At 36.1% G+C, this 15102-nt stretch overlaps 1 long non-coding RNA gene across 1 annotated transcript in view; it reads right to left on the minus strand.

Annotated features, from left to right (window-relative positions):
• LOC131802027 (uncharacterized) overlaps nucleotides 1-14638 on the minus strand; it is a 90995-nt gene extending 76357 nt beyond the window's left edge. The window contains exon 1 of the long non-coding RNA XR_009342013.1: nucleotides 14415-14638. This is a non-coding gene — a long non-coding RNA (uncharacterized LOC131802027). The remainder of the gene's footprint in view (nucleotides 1-14414) is intronic.
• Nucleotides 14639-15102: the final 464 nt, after the last annotated feature.

Genomic DNA, 15102 nt, shown 5'->3' on the forward strand with positions numbered 1-15102 from the left:
CATCTCCTTCCGTTCCTCCTTGAAAATATCTAATTTCGAAAGATGTCAGTATGCTGCCGGTCACATTGAACGCACTTGAAGCACTCCGGCTATGGGAAGTAATTTAGATTGCTAGTTGTGTCTTTCAAGTGTCTCGGTCCTTTTTTATCCCTGTTAAAATTCCAATAACATCTCGTGTTGTGAAGTCAGCAAAGGAAACGAAAAATAAAATAGATTGGTGTCGAACCTGCCACACTTCTGTGCGTAACGGTATGCATGTGTGTGTGCGTGTGTGGCCGCTGTATATTGACTACAAAGTTTAGTGCAAATGTTGCCACGGCATAAAAGGATTCATTTGAATACTTTTCAGTAAACAATCCGAAGTAGAGAGTAGGAGAGGGTGCCATGTCACACATGCATCTAATGCTCAGTAAGCAAAGCAACTTAAAAAGGATTAAAACATTTCAAACACACCGAGGTTAATATGACTTTCCCTCGGAATCTTTCGTCAGACCAAACAGTAGATTGTGTTTAGACGACATGTGTAGGAAATGGTTTTTACGTGAAATTTACACGATTGTAAAATAGCACACAATGTTCTACACGAAAATGAAATTTCACATAAAATTGCTTTCGCAATGGCAATTATAGACGAAGACGCAAACACCGATCACTTACTTACGTCCTGCCTGGCCGTGCTACCATGGCCGCTTTTCGCCTGCCACTCCCACCACCCTCATCCGTCCGTCCGCAGGGACATCCAACGCCAAGAAGTTTTATGTGCGTGCAAATGTCATAAAGCTGACACTGCCATCATAGCGTTGGAACAAAGCTATACTGAGGCAGAGTCAGGGCATATGTGAATAGATGCATGGACGAATAGAAGAATTGATGGGTTCCATGTCGGGCAGTAGTTTTGCTTCGGTCTATCAATCACAGTGATTGCCACTAGACCTGCCACTGGTCGCAAAGAAACCGCCGTCAGTGAATATCTTATGGAATTTAACATTCGCCCTAGGATGGGCTACACAGAAGTAATTTCAGTTATCTGGTTATGTGAAATGGGCCATCAATGGTTTGATCGACAATGCCACCAAAAGAATGGCGAGTCAAGTCGCGGGCAATTAAGCGTTAGCTTCTTTTTTGCCAAATATTTTGGTGGCGTCCAGATGCAATTGACACTTGGCTTTTATGCGATTGTTACAGTGTGTGTAGATTGGCATTTGAAAGTTGGCTACAGTGGGACGTCGAAATCCAATTTTACGAATTCAACCCAGCAATATTTTATTCCAGAATTTGCATCTGATCTTAAATCAACACTGTGATTAATTTTTCTCACAATAAACAAGCTTCGTGTGCACATTTACCTTTTTAGCATCTATGAAATGCATACAAATGCCAATAAAGAAAGGACAAGTCGGGAGGGCCGTCGCACAGAGGGTTAAAATCACTTAACACGGGGGTTAATAGAAAAAATGAAATTCGTATTTTGGAATACATGTTTTCAAACTATTGCAGAACACAAAATTCTACTTCAGTATCGCAAATTTCAAAGTCATAAGCTGTTTAGTTTATAATTACACAGTGCTAAAGTTGAAAAATGTTTCACTTTCTCGAAAGAAGCAGGACAAATTTGTTTTTGGTTATCTGAAGTGTAATAATTTAGTGTTTTTTTCTCATCAAAAGTGATCATTCTAACATCTAATACAGGTAGGTAAAAAGGTTTAAAAAACAGTTGTAAAAATATTTTAAAAATTAGTTCATAATATGACCTTATTTTCGCATTGTCTAGAAAGTAAATCGAGTTTAAAACAATAACATCGAGAAGGTTCAAAATTTTTAAGTTTTTATTTTAGTACGGAATGTCATGTTTCATAATCAACAAAAAACTCGAGCCTTTTTGCCGTTTTCGATTGACTTAAAAATGCTTTATTCACCATTTTTTAAATAAAACAAAAAGCCGCAAAAACAACTGATTTTGCGGTTAATGGTGATCTTCGTCTCTGTTTTGTTTTTGTTGTTCTTTTTTAAAAAAGTTTCTCTTGCGTTTTAATGGGAAATCTATACCATATAAAAATAATCCAGTCTCTTTAAAAATCAGTGGAGAGGTTACTTGCCTCACCTTCAATTTGGACTGATGATCCAATTTAAGAAAATGAGGGAGATCTAAGGGAGGAACATCATAATGATGATTTTTTGAAAATCAGTTACACATTTTATTTTAATGTTTTGATAAGGTTTTGGTATATTTCAGATAGGAGGGCAGCCTTTTTTCATATATTTTTTATTATTATTCCTTTATCATAAATATATGTAGTCTTTTTGTCTGCAGATTTAAGAAGCTCTTTAAAAGGATAAATATTTTTTCTGGCTTAACCCAATTTTTTTCTGAATTAGGTAAAAAAATCAAAAAAGTAAACAATGGCTATAGCCGTGCGGGGACGACCTGTACAACATTACTTTATGTTAGAGCCACCTTATGTCATGGAGCACTACCCAGATATTACCCTTAGGGATTTGACCAGGCACATTTGCCCAATATTTTCCCACTCCGTCATGCTGTTAGTTGTTTTGATCCATTTTACAGCTAAATATAATCATCCAAAATAGTCATCCAAAATGCTAGACTTCTTCCCTGTCCTTAACTCTCTTCTCATGCAAAATTCCGTGTCGATTGGTTTCAATTGTGTGGTCAGGAAAATTTTTCTGTTTCTGGTTCATTTGAACCCATACATATTTTGCGATCATCCTCAAAAGCAAGAGGCCCCTCTATGTTGGTATTGTTTTCACTCAAAAGCAGTGGTCCATTCTACTCGCTATCCTAAACTCTAACTTCACGCGAAATATCGTCTCCTTAGGTTTCTATTTGTGATCTTTATAACGGCTACAAAATCAGGAACATTTTTAGTTGTTGGTCCATTTCAATACCCAAATCGCATGCGAAAAAAAAATATGAAATAAATAAAAAATATCACAAAATCTATATTAGCATCATTATTGGCATCTTTTTTATGCGATTTTTTTATTCTTTTATGCCAAGTGGGCATTCTGAAAGACAAAATTTGTCAAAATCGTTCCAGCCATCCTTGAGATATAAGCATTCTAGCTCACATCCCCTTCCTTTGTATAGACACATTGTATATAGTTCGCCATATATATACGATATATTTGCTATCGGCATCTAAGTAACGGTCAGAATTGACCTGTTCGTCTATCTGTGGTTTCGCCGGGATTAAAAATAGTCGCGGTTTAATGGAAAATTTGACTTTAATTCAATTGCACCCACTAAATATTGACCGATGACCATCAAAATTGGAAGGCTTCTACTAAGCCCTAAGCTCTAGCCCCATGCTAATTCCCGCCTCAATTTGTCTATAATTGCGACTGCAAAATCAGGAAATTTTTCAGTTTTTGGTCCAGTTCAACCCCTTAATATTATGCGATCATCTCCAAAAGCATAAGGTTTCTATTCTGGCCCAAGCCTCACCTCCATTCTAAATTTCGTGAAGATTGGGCCATAATTGCGACCTGTACAGTGATTATAAATTAACATGGGCAGACGGACGGGCAAACATAGCTAGATCGACTCATCTCGGCGAGATAGGAAGATCCATGTTTACTTTCCTATGTGGGAAACAAATATTTCGAGGTGTTACATAATTTTTGGCCCATTCAAACTTATTATACCCCCAACACATAGTCTTGTAGGGTATAAACATATATTCCAAAAACATATAACAATGGATTTAATTTTTCGTGCCATTTAGTAGAGTTACAGTACGAATTTACAAAACACCAGCCGTATCTCACCACTACAATCCAACATTGACCCACATGTCAAATTTCAACATTTAAGGGTTCAACGGTTTCTCCTGGACATTGAATCAGTCAGTTACGCACAGAAATCTTTTCAAAATAGATGTGTTGTTTTTTTTTTTTTCTTTTTAAATAGCTGTGACTCATGAACCATGGTATTGACGTCGTCTTTCATTCGAAGTTGGCACAAGCACGGATCAATCAAACTTCCACAATGCAACATAAGATATTTGTTGCAACAAAATCCTTGATGTTGTGAATAATACTATCGGTTTCAACTATTTTGCATGCTACATTTCCTGCAAAGTGTTTAGTTTACGAAACGGTCGGGGTGACAACACTGTATACCGTTCATATTTCTGTTATTACTTCCCCCCCCCCCCCCCCCCAGGATAACCCATTGATAGCAAGACAAATTATTAACGGATAGGACCACACATTTCGATAATGTGAACCATGGTATCTGCATTTTAGTGTGGGCGATGCCCACTAACTCAGCACAGCAACAAAAGACTTCATTTCGAATTAATAATCATTTGACACAACTGATACGAGGTAGCTAACAATACAAACAGTTAGGGCCCCTCCATTAGGCATGGTGTCCAAATTCCGACTAAATTTCGTTAGGAATAGGTGAATTTCTCATCCTATGTCGTAGGCAAGATTGGCGGGACAATAGGTTAATTGTCGAAAACCAAAAGTTAACGACAACGTGAATAAAACCCCAATAAAATCTTTATTTATGGCCATCTTTTAATAACGAAAGCAAACAGGTTATTTGTTCGCCGCTCATTGTTTGTTTTGATAGAGGTAAGAAGTGTCACAACTCACATCTCCTCCGGAATAATCACACCTTTCCCGATTCATTCTTTTCGGGAAATCATTCTCAATTACATTGAATTTTCGGGCTGTTCGCCATTGTTCGGCCATCAACGAATCGAATGATTAATGCGATTTGTATCTAATTTCTACAAAACCAAGGACTCCCAGAAGAGAGTGAGAGTTGCTCACCAAACAAAAGGACATATTGTCCTTTGTCTTTCGAACAATGGCAGACTGCGAGGGAACAAGTCGATGTTTCCACAGACAAGTGTCCTGCAAGGTGGTTCAACTCAAAACATTTTCGTTCGACATGACTTTATCAAAAAAACAAAATCTCCGCTCAAACATGTCTTGGTTCTGAATGCGAGAGGGAAAGGTTTTTATGTCTGCTGTTTGTCTGTGGTTGTGCTGAAAGCGAGAGGCAAGCGTGAAGTGCTAGACAAATAGACATTCTTGATGATACACCGAATTCTGGGATTTAAAAAGAAAAAACATAGAAATCTGAAAATATGTTGACAATTTAGTTGTGGTCGGCTAAAAAACATAACGGTTCAGGCAAACATTATCATTGAGAAATTTGAAACTCTATTTCAAAGGTATACTTCTTGTCCGAACAAATATTGGTTTCAATTATATTCCATACCACTCTGTGGTTAAGGAGCTTGTAACGTCGCTGAATTTTGGTCCCAGACCCACAACATATATTACCGGTAATCACAATTCAATGTGTGTCCGACCGTTTTTTGAGTTGGTGTAGAGCTATAGGCAAAGGAACAGTATTTGTTTTGTGTATTTCAATTGATTGATTTAAAACAAAAAAAAGTGTTTGTGTTTCTCCTTCGCATTAACCCTCGCATAACCATACAGAAACAGACCGAATATATAGTCGCTTTTCAAAGTAATTTCTTCTTCTTTACAGGCAGACGAGTTGTCGCCAAAAACCAACGAGGAGAAATTAAAAAAAAAAAAAACACCTGGTTAGCAAGCAGCAGCTTTGGTTGCGCTTGAAAAGTATTGCTTTAATGAGGGGAGTGTCAGACCGATCAGCATCTTCATCGCTCAGTTCTCATCGTGCGATCGACGTCATCCGCAACAATAGAACAATGATATGTGTGTGGGTGTGTGTGTCGTTTGCATCCAAGGGCATGCGGCATATTCATCTGAAGAAGATTGTTCTTCAGAGATCAGCCGCCTCTACCACCTTATTTACACACACACTGTTCAAGAGATGGGCTATTAAAGCTTTTGCATCGCGTCGTTGCAAAAAAAAAAACACTGCAACCTAAAACAAAAAACAATGCCGCCTTAAATGTTTTCAACGCTTTAGCAATTTTAACGCGCTCTCAGTCGGAGTGGAGAGTGTTGAGGCTGCCGTCTGGTCGTGGCCGATCGGCAGTAGAAGGCGTTAACCTAAATGTTGAAAAATAACTCAGCCAGCATTTGCAGGCTCATTCACGAACACATCTTCGAATATGTTTATAGATCAGTTGGCAGAAACTCAAAGATCTTAACAATCTGGATTCGATTAATTTTTGCCCGAACATTACGTGTCTCTCTTGCAGAGAGGGGAGTGAGAAACGTGGCTTGACGCTAAAGATTAAAAAGGGAAATAATCGCAAACAACTCCTCCTTTTGTGGTTTGTTAATGCCATCGCCATTCCTATGCCCGGGCCACTACAACTGCATTCTGGTCTTACAGTTGCCCATTTGTGCTGATCTGTTCGCACGGCTTCTTCCTAAATATCTCCCGTGCCGACCAAATGCGCTTTGTTGCGATTTCTCCGGTGGGCGCGGTAATGAAATCAAATTAAGCAAGTGCAGGTTACTGCCCACATCTTCTCGTTTCCCTGTGTGCTATTCCCTTTAAAGCGATGAACGCTGTTGAACATACGATGACGGGCTAAGTAAGTATTTGTATACCCGCCAGTGCCCGAAGGTGTCAGATACGTACTCGTATGGCCATGTGTATTACGTGCCTGATTTAAGTTCTATACTGTCACAGGGAATGAGAGCATAAAATTGGATTACCAGTTAATTTTGCATGGGAATGAAGAAAAGAGACACAGTATGACAGCGTCTCGGTAAGGCCGGTTTTAATGTTATGAGATGATGCCGTAAGTCACCAAGTCACATGGCGAAACACAAAAACGTTGCCTAGCAAAAGGCTTTGATTTCAAAATGAATGTCCAGCAGTTGAATGACATATACAAACTCGAACTGTTTGAAAACTACTACAAATGACAATACTGCGAATGGTGAATACTGAAAGTGAAGTCTATATGACATAAACTCCGAAATGTAAAACTGGGACTCATTCAGTCGGAAATTGCGGATGAAACATGAAGAAAATTACGAATATTAATTTCTTTGATCGTCATTGAATTATACTATGATGAAAAATATGAACTTTATGGGGTCTCCTATGCACAAATAATTCTAAAATTATTCTGCCCCTAATTATGAGGTGGACAAAACTAAATACCACACAACACGGTATTCTAAACGTTGTAAATACAAATCCCTTTACAATACCAAAAATTGAGCTGAGTTTCTACATGGAACTATTATTGATGTTGTATATCATATAGGGTTTTAACACTCAATTAAAGCCTATTGCTGAAAAATAAGATCAGCCTATTCAAAATATCTAAAACCGACGGTGGGTGATTATCTATTATAATTTTTGCCATTAATGTTTATTTCTATTTAGAAATTGCTATGGAGTTATTTTACTTATAATAAAAAATGCGCCGCTTACATAATTGAGATCTGTGTTCTATTATGCTTTAAAACAGGCATTATACGGGCCGGCAACACGGACTGGGCCAGCTAGTCATTAATAAAAAAGAGTTTTATTTTGTTAACCTTTTTAAAATTAGATCCTTTTTTAAAATTAGAATCTTCTTCTTCTAAGCATAAGCATTGAAGTCTCGAGGTATATAATAAATATGTTACTTAACAGAATAATAAGTAATATTTACAAATGCTTTACCTTTATTGGAGTGTGCTGTCTTCAAGGTATATAGTTGTTTTAATGGTAGAAGAGAAATTTGTCAAATTCACTCTGTGTTGGAAATCTTCCCAACCCCATCGATGATGACATCGACATGGACCTCATTAACATCGATGAATAACGACCGACAAGTTCCCATCACTACCACCGAAAGAGAACCACTCTTCTTCTTGAAGTTGAAAAATAAAGTGTCGATCGCCAGATTAATCAAAATAATTATTTATTTTCAAATAAATTGACCGCCAGCGTCAAAATTTTGAGTTGAAAAGTTAATTTTCGTGGTTTTGTTTACAGACAACAAACGTAAGTATCGTCAGAATACTTGTTGTGTTGTTGTAGTTTGTAAATTTATATTGTTGTCCGTCTGGTTCAACAATAGTCTTCGATTCTAAGTCTATTCAGTAGAATTAGAATCCCTCTCTCTAGCGAATTGTAGGAACAGATAATGCCATATTTGAGTTCTGAGTTGTCTAAATATATATTGCTATAACAAACAGATTATAAGATTGTATCCTTTTAAATCCTTTTGAAATTTTCACTTTGTTTAGGTTTGGAAGTGAATGGTTGATTGGTCGTGATATTTTGTTCTGCATAAATAAAATAAGTTGTATTGCCCGTTGTCGCCTGGCGAGTCAGTGAATGTTTCCCCGATTCCAATGAATAACTTGAACTTAATAACCTATGGATAAAACTAGCAAGCCCGTAGCCAAGTATGGCAAACACTACAATACTCGACATAATTTTTGTAGTTTCAATACAAATTTTAAAGTTATTTAATTGGAACTAGATAATTATAATTACTCGTATTGACCTAACATTTTCGATACACCCCAAGGTATTTGCACTCCCCAAATGCGAAATCGCCGTTCGTCGACTAAATGCTAAAATACTCTTGATGAAATTACATCCCAAACCTCCATCATACATTTTCGCGTCCATGGGTACAACAAGAATTGTCCACAGTGTGTGTGTGTGTGTGTGTGTTTGTGTGTGTGCGTTACTGCAAAGCTATTCATTTCGTTTCCTTTTTAATTGGTTTCCTTTCACACGCCATTGTGACAACGTTGAGTGCTTTACCGCCTTACCAACCAACAATTTGTCCATGTTCCCGGTCCTTGTTCTCGGTGTATAATTCCTTTGTGCAACATTTACCATACGGCGACAATAATACATAAAAATGAGAACAATAACAACAACAGTACTTTAAATATCAGTCTTGGCATGGAAGAAGTATTTGCATAAGTCGTAAGTGTTGGCTTTTGTTTGTCAGTGTGCGTAAAGTACGCACACACACACACAGGGAATTTGGAATGAGAAAGCCCTAGCAGCAACAAGGATGGTGGTTTTCCCGCCTTCGTTGTGACGATAGTGGTTGAATGCCACTGTCTGCAACCACGCTCTAGTCTGCCTTGGCAATGGCAACGTTGGTGCGCTGGTGTCGTGGGCTTGTGGTGGCGGCAACGGCAACGCCAAGGGCAAAGGAAATGACACTGGTGGTGATATTAATGTTTGTGGTTGTGCACACGCCTTAATCATTATGTTGTAATTGTATTTGTTTTCTCGTCAATTGAGACACTTCTCGTTTTTGTATTTCTCATTGGGCTTTTTCCGAGCTGTCGTTCGTTCCACTGTGTGTGCGTGTGATCGCAGGATGTGTATGGCTTTTTTGTATTTTCATCGTTTAATTTAATTGAATTTGGGAAAAATATCAGAAAATTGGAAAAATATTGTTTGAGTAATAAAGCAACAACGGCACTGACAAGGATATCTCCACATTATGTATGTATGTATGTATGTATAAATTTGTATTTGTGTATGTGTGTATGTTTTATTTGTTTTGGACCAACATGAATGCTGTCTTGTTGTTGTCACTTCCCTTCGGATGACGTTTGTATGTAAATATGTGCCTGTGTATGTACTTAGGTATGTTGATGGTACTCAGTACTAGTATGTGCGACTTGCTGTGTAGCTATCTGTCGGTGTGTCCGTGTGAAATGTCTGCATTTATTAATGGCTGGGGTGGTAAGGGGTGTTCGGTTTGATGGCATTGATTGTGGTTGAATTTAATATGAGGGGAGTGAGAAGTTTACAATGGCATTGTAATAAATTTGTTATGTCGCATTGACAGTTTATGTGATTGTATGTAAATGAGGTTCCAGAAGTTTTTTATTGTTTCGCTTCTGTTTGTTTTATTTTTTTTTTTAAATGCACGTTATTGAAATATGGGAGCCTGTTTTGGTTGGTTTAAGTTGTTTATTTAATTTGGGTATGACATTTTTTGTACAATTTTAGGGGTGTTTGAACCAAAAAAAAAAAAGACGAGGCTATTGCATCATGGCTATCTGAGATTCTCGGTGCAATAAGGAATAATTTATTTAATTATTAGTTCAATTATTGATTTATTTATTTAGTTATGTATCTAATTATCTATTTCTTCCTTCCAATAATACTTAAGCCTCCAAAGCCAAAGGATTAGTTCTAACGGTAAGAATTAGCAATATAGTAACGACAATTTACAATATATAATTTTATGTTACAATTTTGAATTATTTATTTCAAATAGCTATGCAATAAAATATGCAATCGTTGTGTAAAATGGTTAGTGTTAACTTCTTCATTAAGATACCATTTACCAGATACCATTTTCCCTTTATGATATTGAAACAACAAGAAAAAAGTACAAAGCTAGTAGATTCTGGCAGTTTCTGGAACAGAGCGATTATGTACAAATATGAACATTTGTATCGACAATATTTGGATGGGAAAAATAATATTCAGAATATGATAGCCCGTTAGCCTGTTAGACGAATGTGTGAATGTGTGAAAAACGTTAGTTGTCTTTTTAAGCTGATATTAAGAGAATCTTTTAGAAACAGAGCATTCGAACGAAATGTTTTTAAAGTATATTTCAGAAAACTATGGTGGCCGAAGCTAAGTTGTGGTTAATTTCGCATTTTGATAAACCCATGCAATTCTATTTATGTTGTTCGTCTACGAATGTGTGTATTTTCACATTTTTATATCGTTGAAACATTTCTCAGATGTATATAATCACTCTGGAGTATTTAATTGGCATTCCCTTAAAATGTGGTTTGTAGCAACACAGGTTGGTCTGGATTTATATAGAAACGACTTTAAAGCGCTCAACTTAGTTGCCTCAGACCTAGCCGCAATATGCCAAAACTATTACACAGGGATATCTACAAAATCGCATCATTGAAGACACACATGTGTTTCTAATGGCCAACAATATAATGTTCTGCTCCCTCACCCCGCCCCTGAACACCGAGGAATTTAAATATCGAGTAACAATAACAAGTCGTATCTCATAAGCATTCGACAGATGAGTACGTAGGTATTCGCTGTCAAATGTTTCGCATAACGTCAATTTAGGACAAAAAGGATTTGTCTATCGTTCTTCTATGACACGACATCCACCGCATGATGCATTTCAGTTTTAGTTTTTCCCTATTCCACGGTTTGACAGGATTAAAAATACCTTCTGCTGTAGCGGTGTTTTACAATAAAAAACGCTGCAATTTGTGTTCGCTGACATCTGTGTATGTGTCTGTTTCTAAGCCAATGCCGCACAAACAAATTCAACTATCGTGCCTTAGTTGTTTTCCATTATTGGTACCGTTTTTTTTTTTTGTTTTGAAAATATGTTTCGTTTTTTCACTATTTGTTATCAAATTTATTGTTATGTGCGTATTTTTGTAAATTTCAAATTGCTGTTGTTTGTGCCCTGTACACAACAATGCTGCACATGTGTTGCCGGTGATACGTACATATACGTGTGTATGTATGTTCATATACATATAGGAGTATTTATTTACATACGTGTATTTCTAGCTTGGCAAAGTATTCATTTTGTTTGTTATTCCTTGGAGATTCGAATTTTGGGGAACACGATTGCCTCACCGCCAACTTTATATAAATCAAAAGGATTGTTCGTTTCAAACTCTTATTTAATATTTAATTGTCAGTTCCTACCATGGAAAAGTATTGTTCTACCGACAGATAACTTGTACGAGTTCTTCGTTATGAGTTTATTATTTATGCGACATCACAAAGTTTTGTCTCCAACTTTCATAAATAATTGTTTGTTTTTTGAACACAGTATTAACAAAATTTTCCTGTTCCTCAGGAAATGATTAGCAACGAATTCTACTTCAGTGCCCAGTATTTAAGCCTTTGGTCCTCCCTTGCGCCCTGGTTATTGTTTTGCAAACATATATCAGTATAAACTGAAAATTACCGACCCTGTTCTGAATAAACAATAACATTTGGAATTGAGGTATTTGCAATATTAAGTTATAGATTAGGCGATTATTTTATTAAATAAAAAATAGAAATGTTTGCAGAGCCCAGACATCGCAGAAAAAACCCGAACTTTTAATACCCTACACCATTTGGAACTACCACTTATATGGGGGGCTAAAGATGTGCACACGAAATTTTTTGTCAAGTCTGTACGAATTCCAAATACGAAATTTGAAATAATTCCGGTAAATAATGTCGCTAAAATCATGAAAATACCCAATATCGGCAGGTACCGTCATATGGGAGCTATACGAAGACGTGGACCTGCATGCGTAATTTTTCGCCATAGGTTTTAGTACCCATTAAGATATTCCATTACGAAATTTTAAACGAATCCGGTGAATTATGTTGTTGAAATCATCAAAATACCTACTATCGGGAGGTGCCGTTATTTGGAGGCTATACGAAGATGTGGACCGACATGGTCCATTTACGAACTTAACCTGCCTACTGGTAAACTATGCATTTATACATATGCATTTATTATTTAAGATAGCGTGGTTACAACAGACAGACAGATGGACATCACCAGACGGTCTTGGATTTTTACGCTAATCCAGAAAATATATACTTCGTATGGTCTATTATGAATAGAAAGACAAAGCTAATATACCCTCCATGCTATGGTGGAGGGTATAAAAAGTGTGAAATGTTAATACTGTTACTTTGAAAAAAACTTTGAATTGCTAGAAAATAAAGATATCTGGTGAAGCAAATGATTTAAGAATTCCTTTTGATAAATAGCTTGGATTTGTTAGAAAATATAAAAATTTTTTAAAATCTACATAGGGCGTGTATAAATTAAGTGTCCAAAGTTCATAAATATTTTATGCGCTCACAATTTTCACCATTTTGCACTAAAATCCGTCAAGATCAGTATATTTGTAGGAAAAATCGCATATGTATATTTTTTACGATACGCTACTTATTAGAGTTTACAAAATCGACCATTAGACTTTGGGAGCAAATGTATGGGACTTCATAGCCTTAGATGTAGATTTCCATAATTGAGTACTACAAAGTTCTGTAAAGCATGGTAAGATATTAAGGTGCAAGTACATAAAAAGCTTTTTTGACTGGCATGAGTCATCAAACGAGCATAGGGCCAAAATCGAACTAATTCAACAGTAAACTTAATTTTTCCCTTACGAAGAAGCCAGCCGATAATCAAGCCAGTACAAAAAGCGTATTTTGTATTCACACCTTTTGATATTTAGTTTTCGGCATTTCGAAGGAGCAAGAATTCTTATAACTCAAGTTTTCTATGTTCAAAATGTCAGATTTCGTTCAAGGTGGACACCGTGAATATTTGACACAATGTTTATTTTTTCCTAAACCTTTTCATGGAGTATTTAGTTGTATAGCATGGCAAACATATATTTTTACAATAACAATTTATCAAAAATGCATTTAAAAATGTTGAGCAGATATGTTTTTTTTTTCAAAGTCAAATCGAACGACTTAATCATTCGATTTTGTACAAATTTTAGATTAGAGTAACAAACCAAGGGACGCTTCAATCTGGGGAATCTGACCCTGACTGCAGCTAACGTGTTTTCTGTCTTTTGATTTCAACTTTCAATGCCAAATATTTGTAGTGAGATCAATATTTTTAATTGTTTAGGGACATTGTTTGGAAACAGGAAATGTGACACACTTCTGGCGTGATGTAAACATGTCGGTAACAGACTTACCCGCTGCTTCATCAAGGACTTTTCGTTTATTAGCAGCAAAAGGTTGGGTGTACGTCGTCGACTACCTGCCTCATGGTAAGTCAGCAAAATGCAATAAAACAGACGTGCATAATTTAGTCAATGTCATTATGACAATCAGAGGCATTGTCAACTGACTTCAAACTGGACAGTTCTATGTCATGGTCATATGCTTTGACACACTTCTGCAATAATGGCTTATAAAAAACTCCAGGTGATTTTTAAACTGCCGTCTAAAGAGTGAAACAAGGACAACATTTGATGGTTTTTGATTCTAACATTGCGTTTGTTCGGATTTTTAGTGGCGTCTTCTAGAAGCAAGAGAGTGACTATTAGTGTTGGAAATGTTGTATTTTTATCTTTGGGACCTCACAACATAGAACTCGGATTTATTTTTTCAGATTTTACTAAAATTATACAAAATATAGAAGAAAGATAGTACATGCCAGTATTGTCCTTTATACATTATTGTATTTTTAATTATTGAGTTTTCTTATTTTTGCTCAATATTTTGAAATATCTACTAAACTGTATTTTCATTTTGATGTCAGTAGTTTGACAGAAAATTTTAAATTAAACGATATTAACTAAACGTGAGCTCAATGAACTATAATATATTATATTGGGTAAGGAGATTTTGCTCTAAAACAAACCAAACAAATACTTTCTTTTGCAATGGACGTTTTAAGGCAGTAAATGAAACAGAACCAAATCTATAGATGTAGGTATCCGGGAAATATGATACTCACTGAATCGACATAAACGACATAAAGATGATGACGAGAATAGAACATTTTTTTTATTTTTGCACAAAGTTCCAGAGAATCATCATCTGAATCATCTGAAATAGCACATCTTGCAATTCTTTTTTGATTATTAATTTTTTACTTTGGCCTATTTATCGACATTTGTGCGTTGTATACTCCTTCAAAATTTTTAGCAGGATTTTATTATTGGTATTGCATTGATCTAGATCATTGGCTTCTGAAATGCAAGATGGGGAAAAAAGGCTCACACTTTAGATTAACACAGTGGTTACGTCTCTTTGATCGACTGAAAATGTTCATTCCATGCATACCATATACTACACTCTCTATAGACATCGAATAAAAATCGAAATTATTGTAGCTAAGTAATATTAAGAACGTCCGACCAAACCCTATGAAACTGTTGCTGTATATTTTTGTAGATACGAAACAACAACTCCGAATGAAGCTAATAATAATTAAAAATAAAATGTATTAACACACTTAATTGTAAATAAAATGTCATTATGCGTAGTCCTTAAATAACAACAAGATCCATCAATTTCCAAATTGAGAACGGAGTGTGGTGAATTCTTATCTACACAAGAGGACCGCAGTGGAATGAAACATACAGATATTTGAAAGACCGACGCACACACACTACCTACACACATTAACAGAAAACGACACA

The sequence above is a fragment of the Musca domestica genome, unplaced genomic scaffold (assembly GCF_030504385.1).
Source record: "Musca domestica strain aabys unplaced genomic scaffold, Musca_domestica.polishedcontigs.V.1.1 19, whole genome shotgun sequence".
Lineage (NCBI taxonomy): Eukaryota > Metazoa > Arthropoda > Insecta > Diptera > Muscidae > Musca > Musca domestica.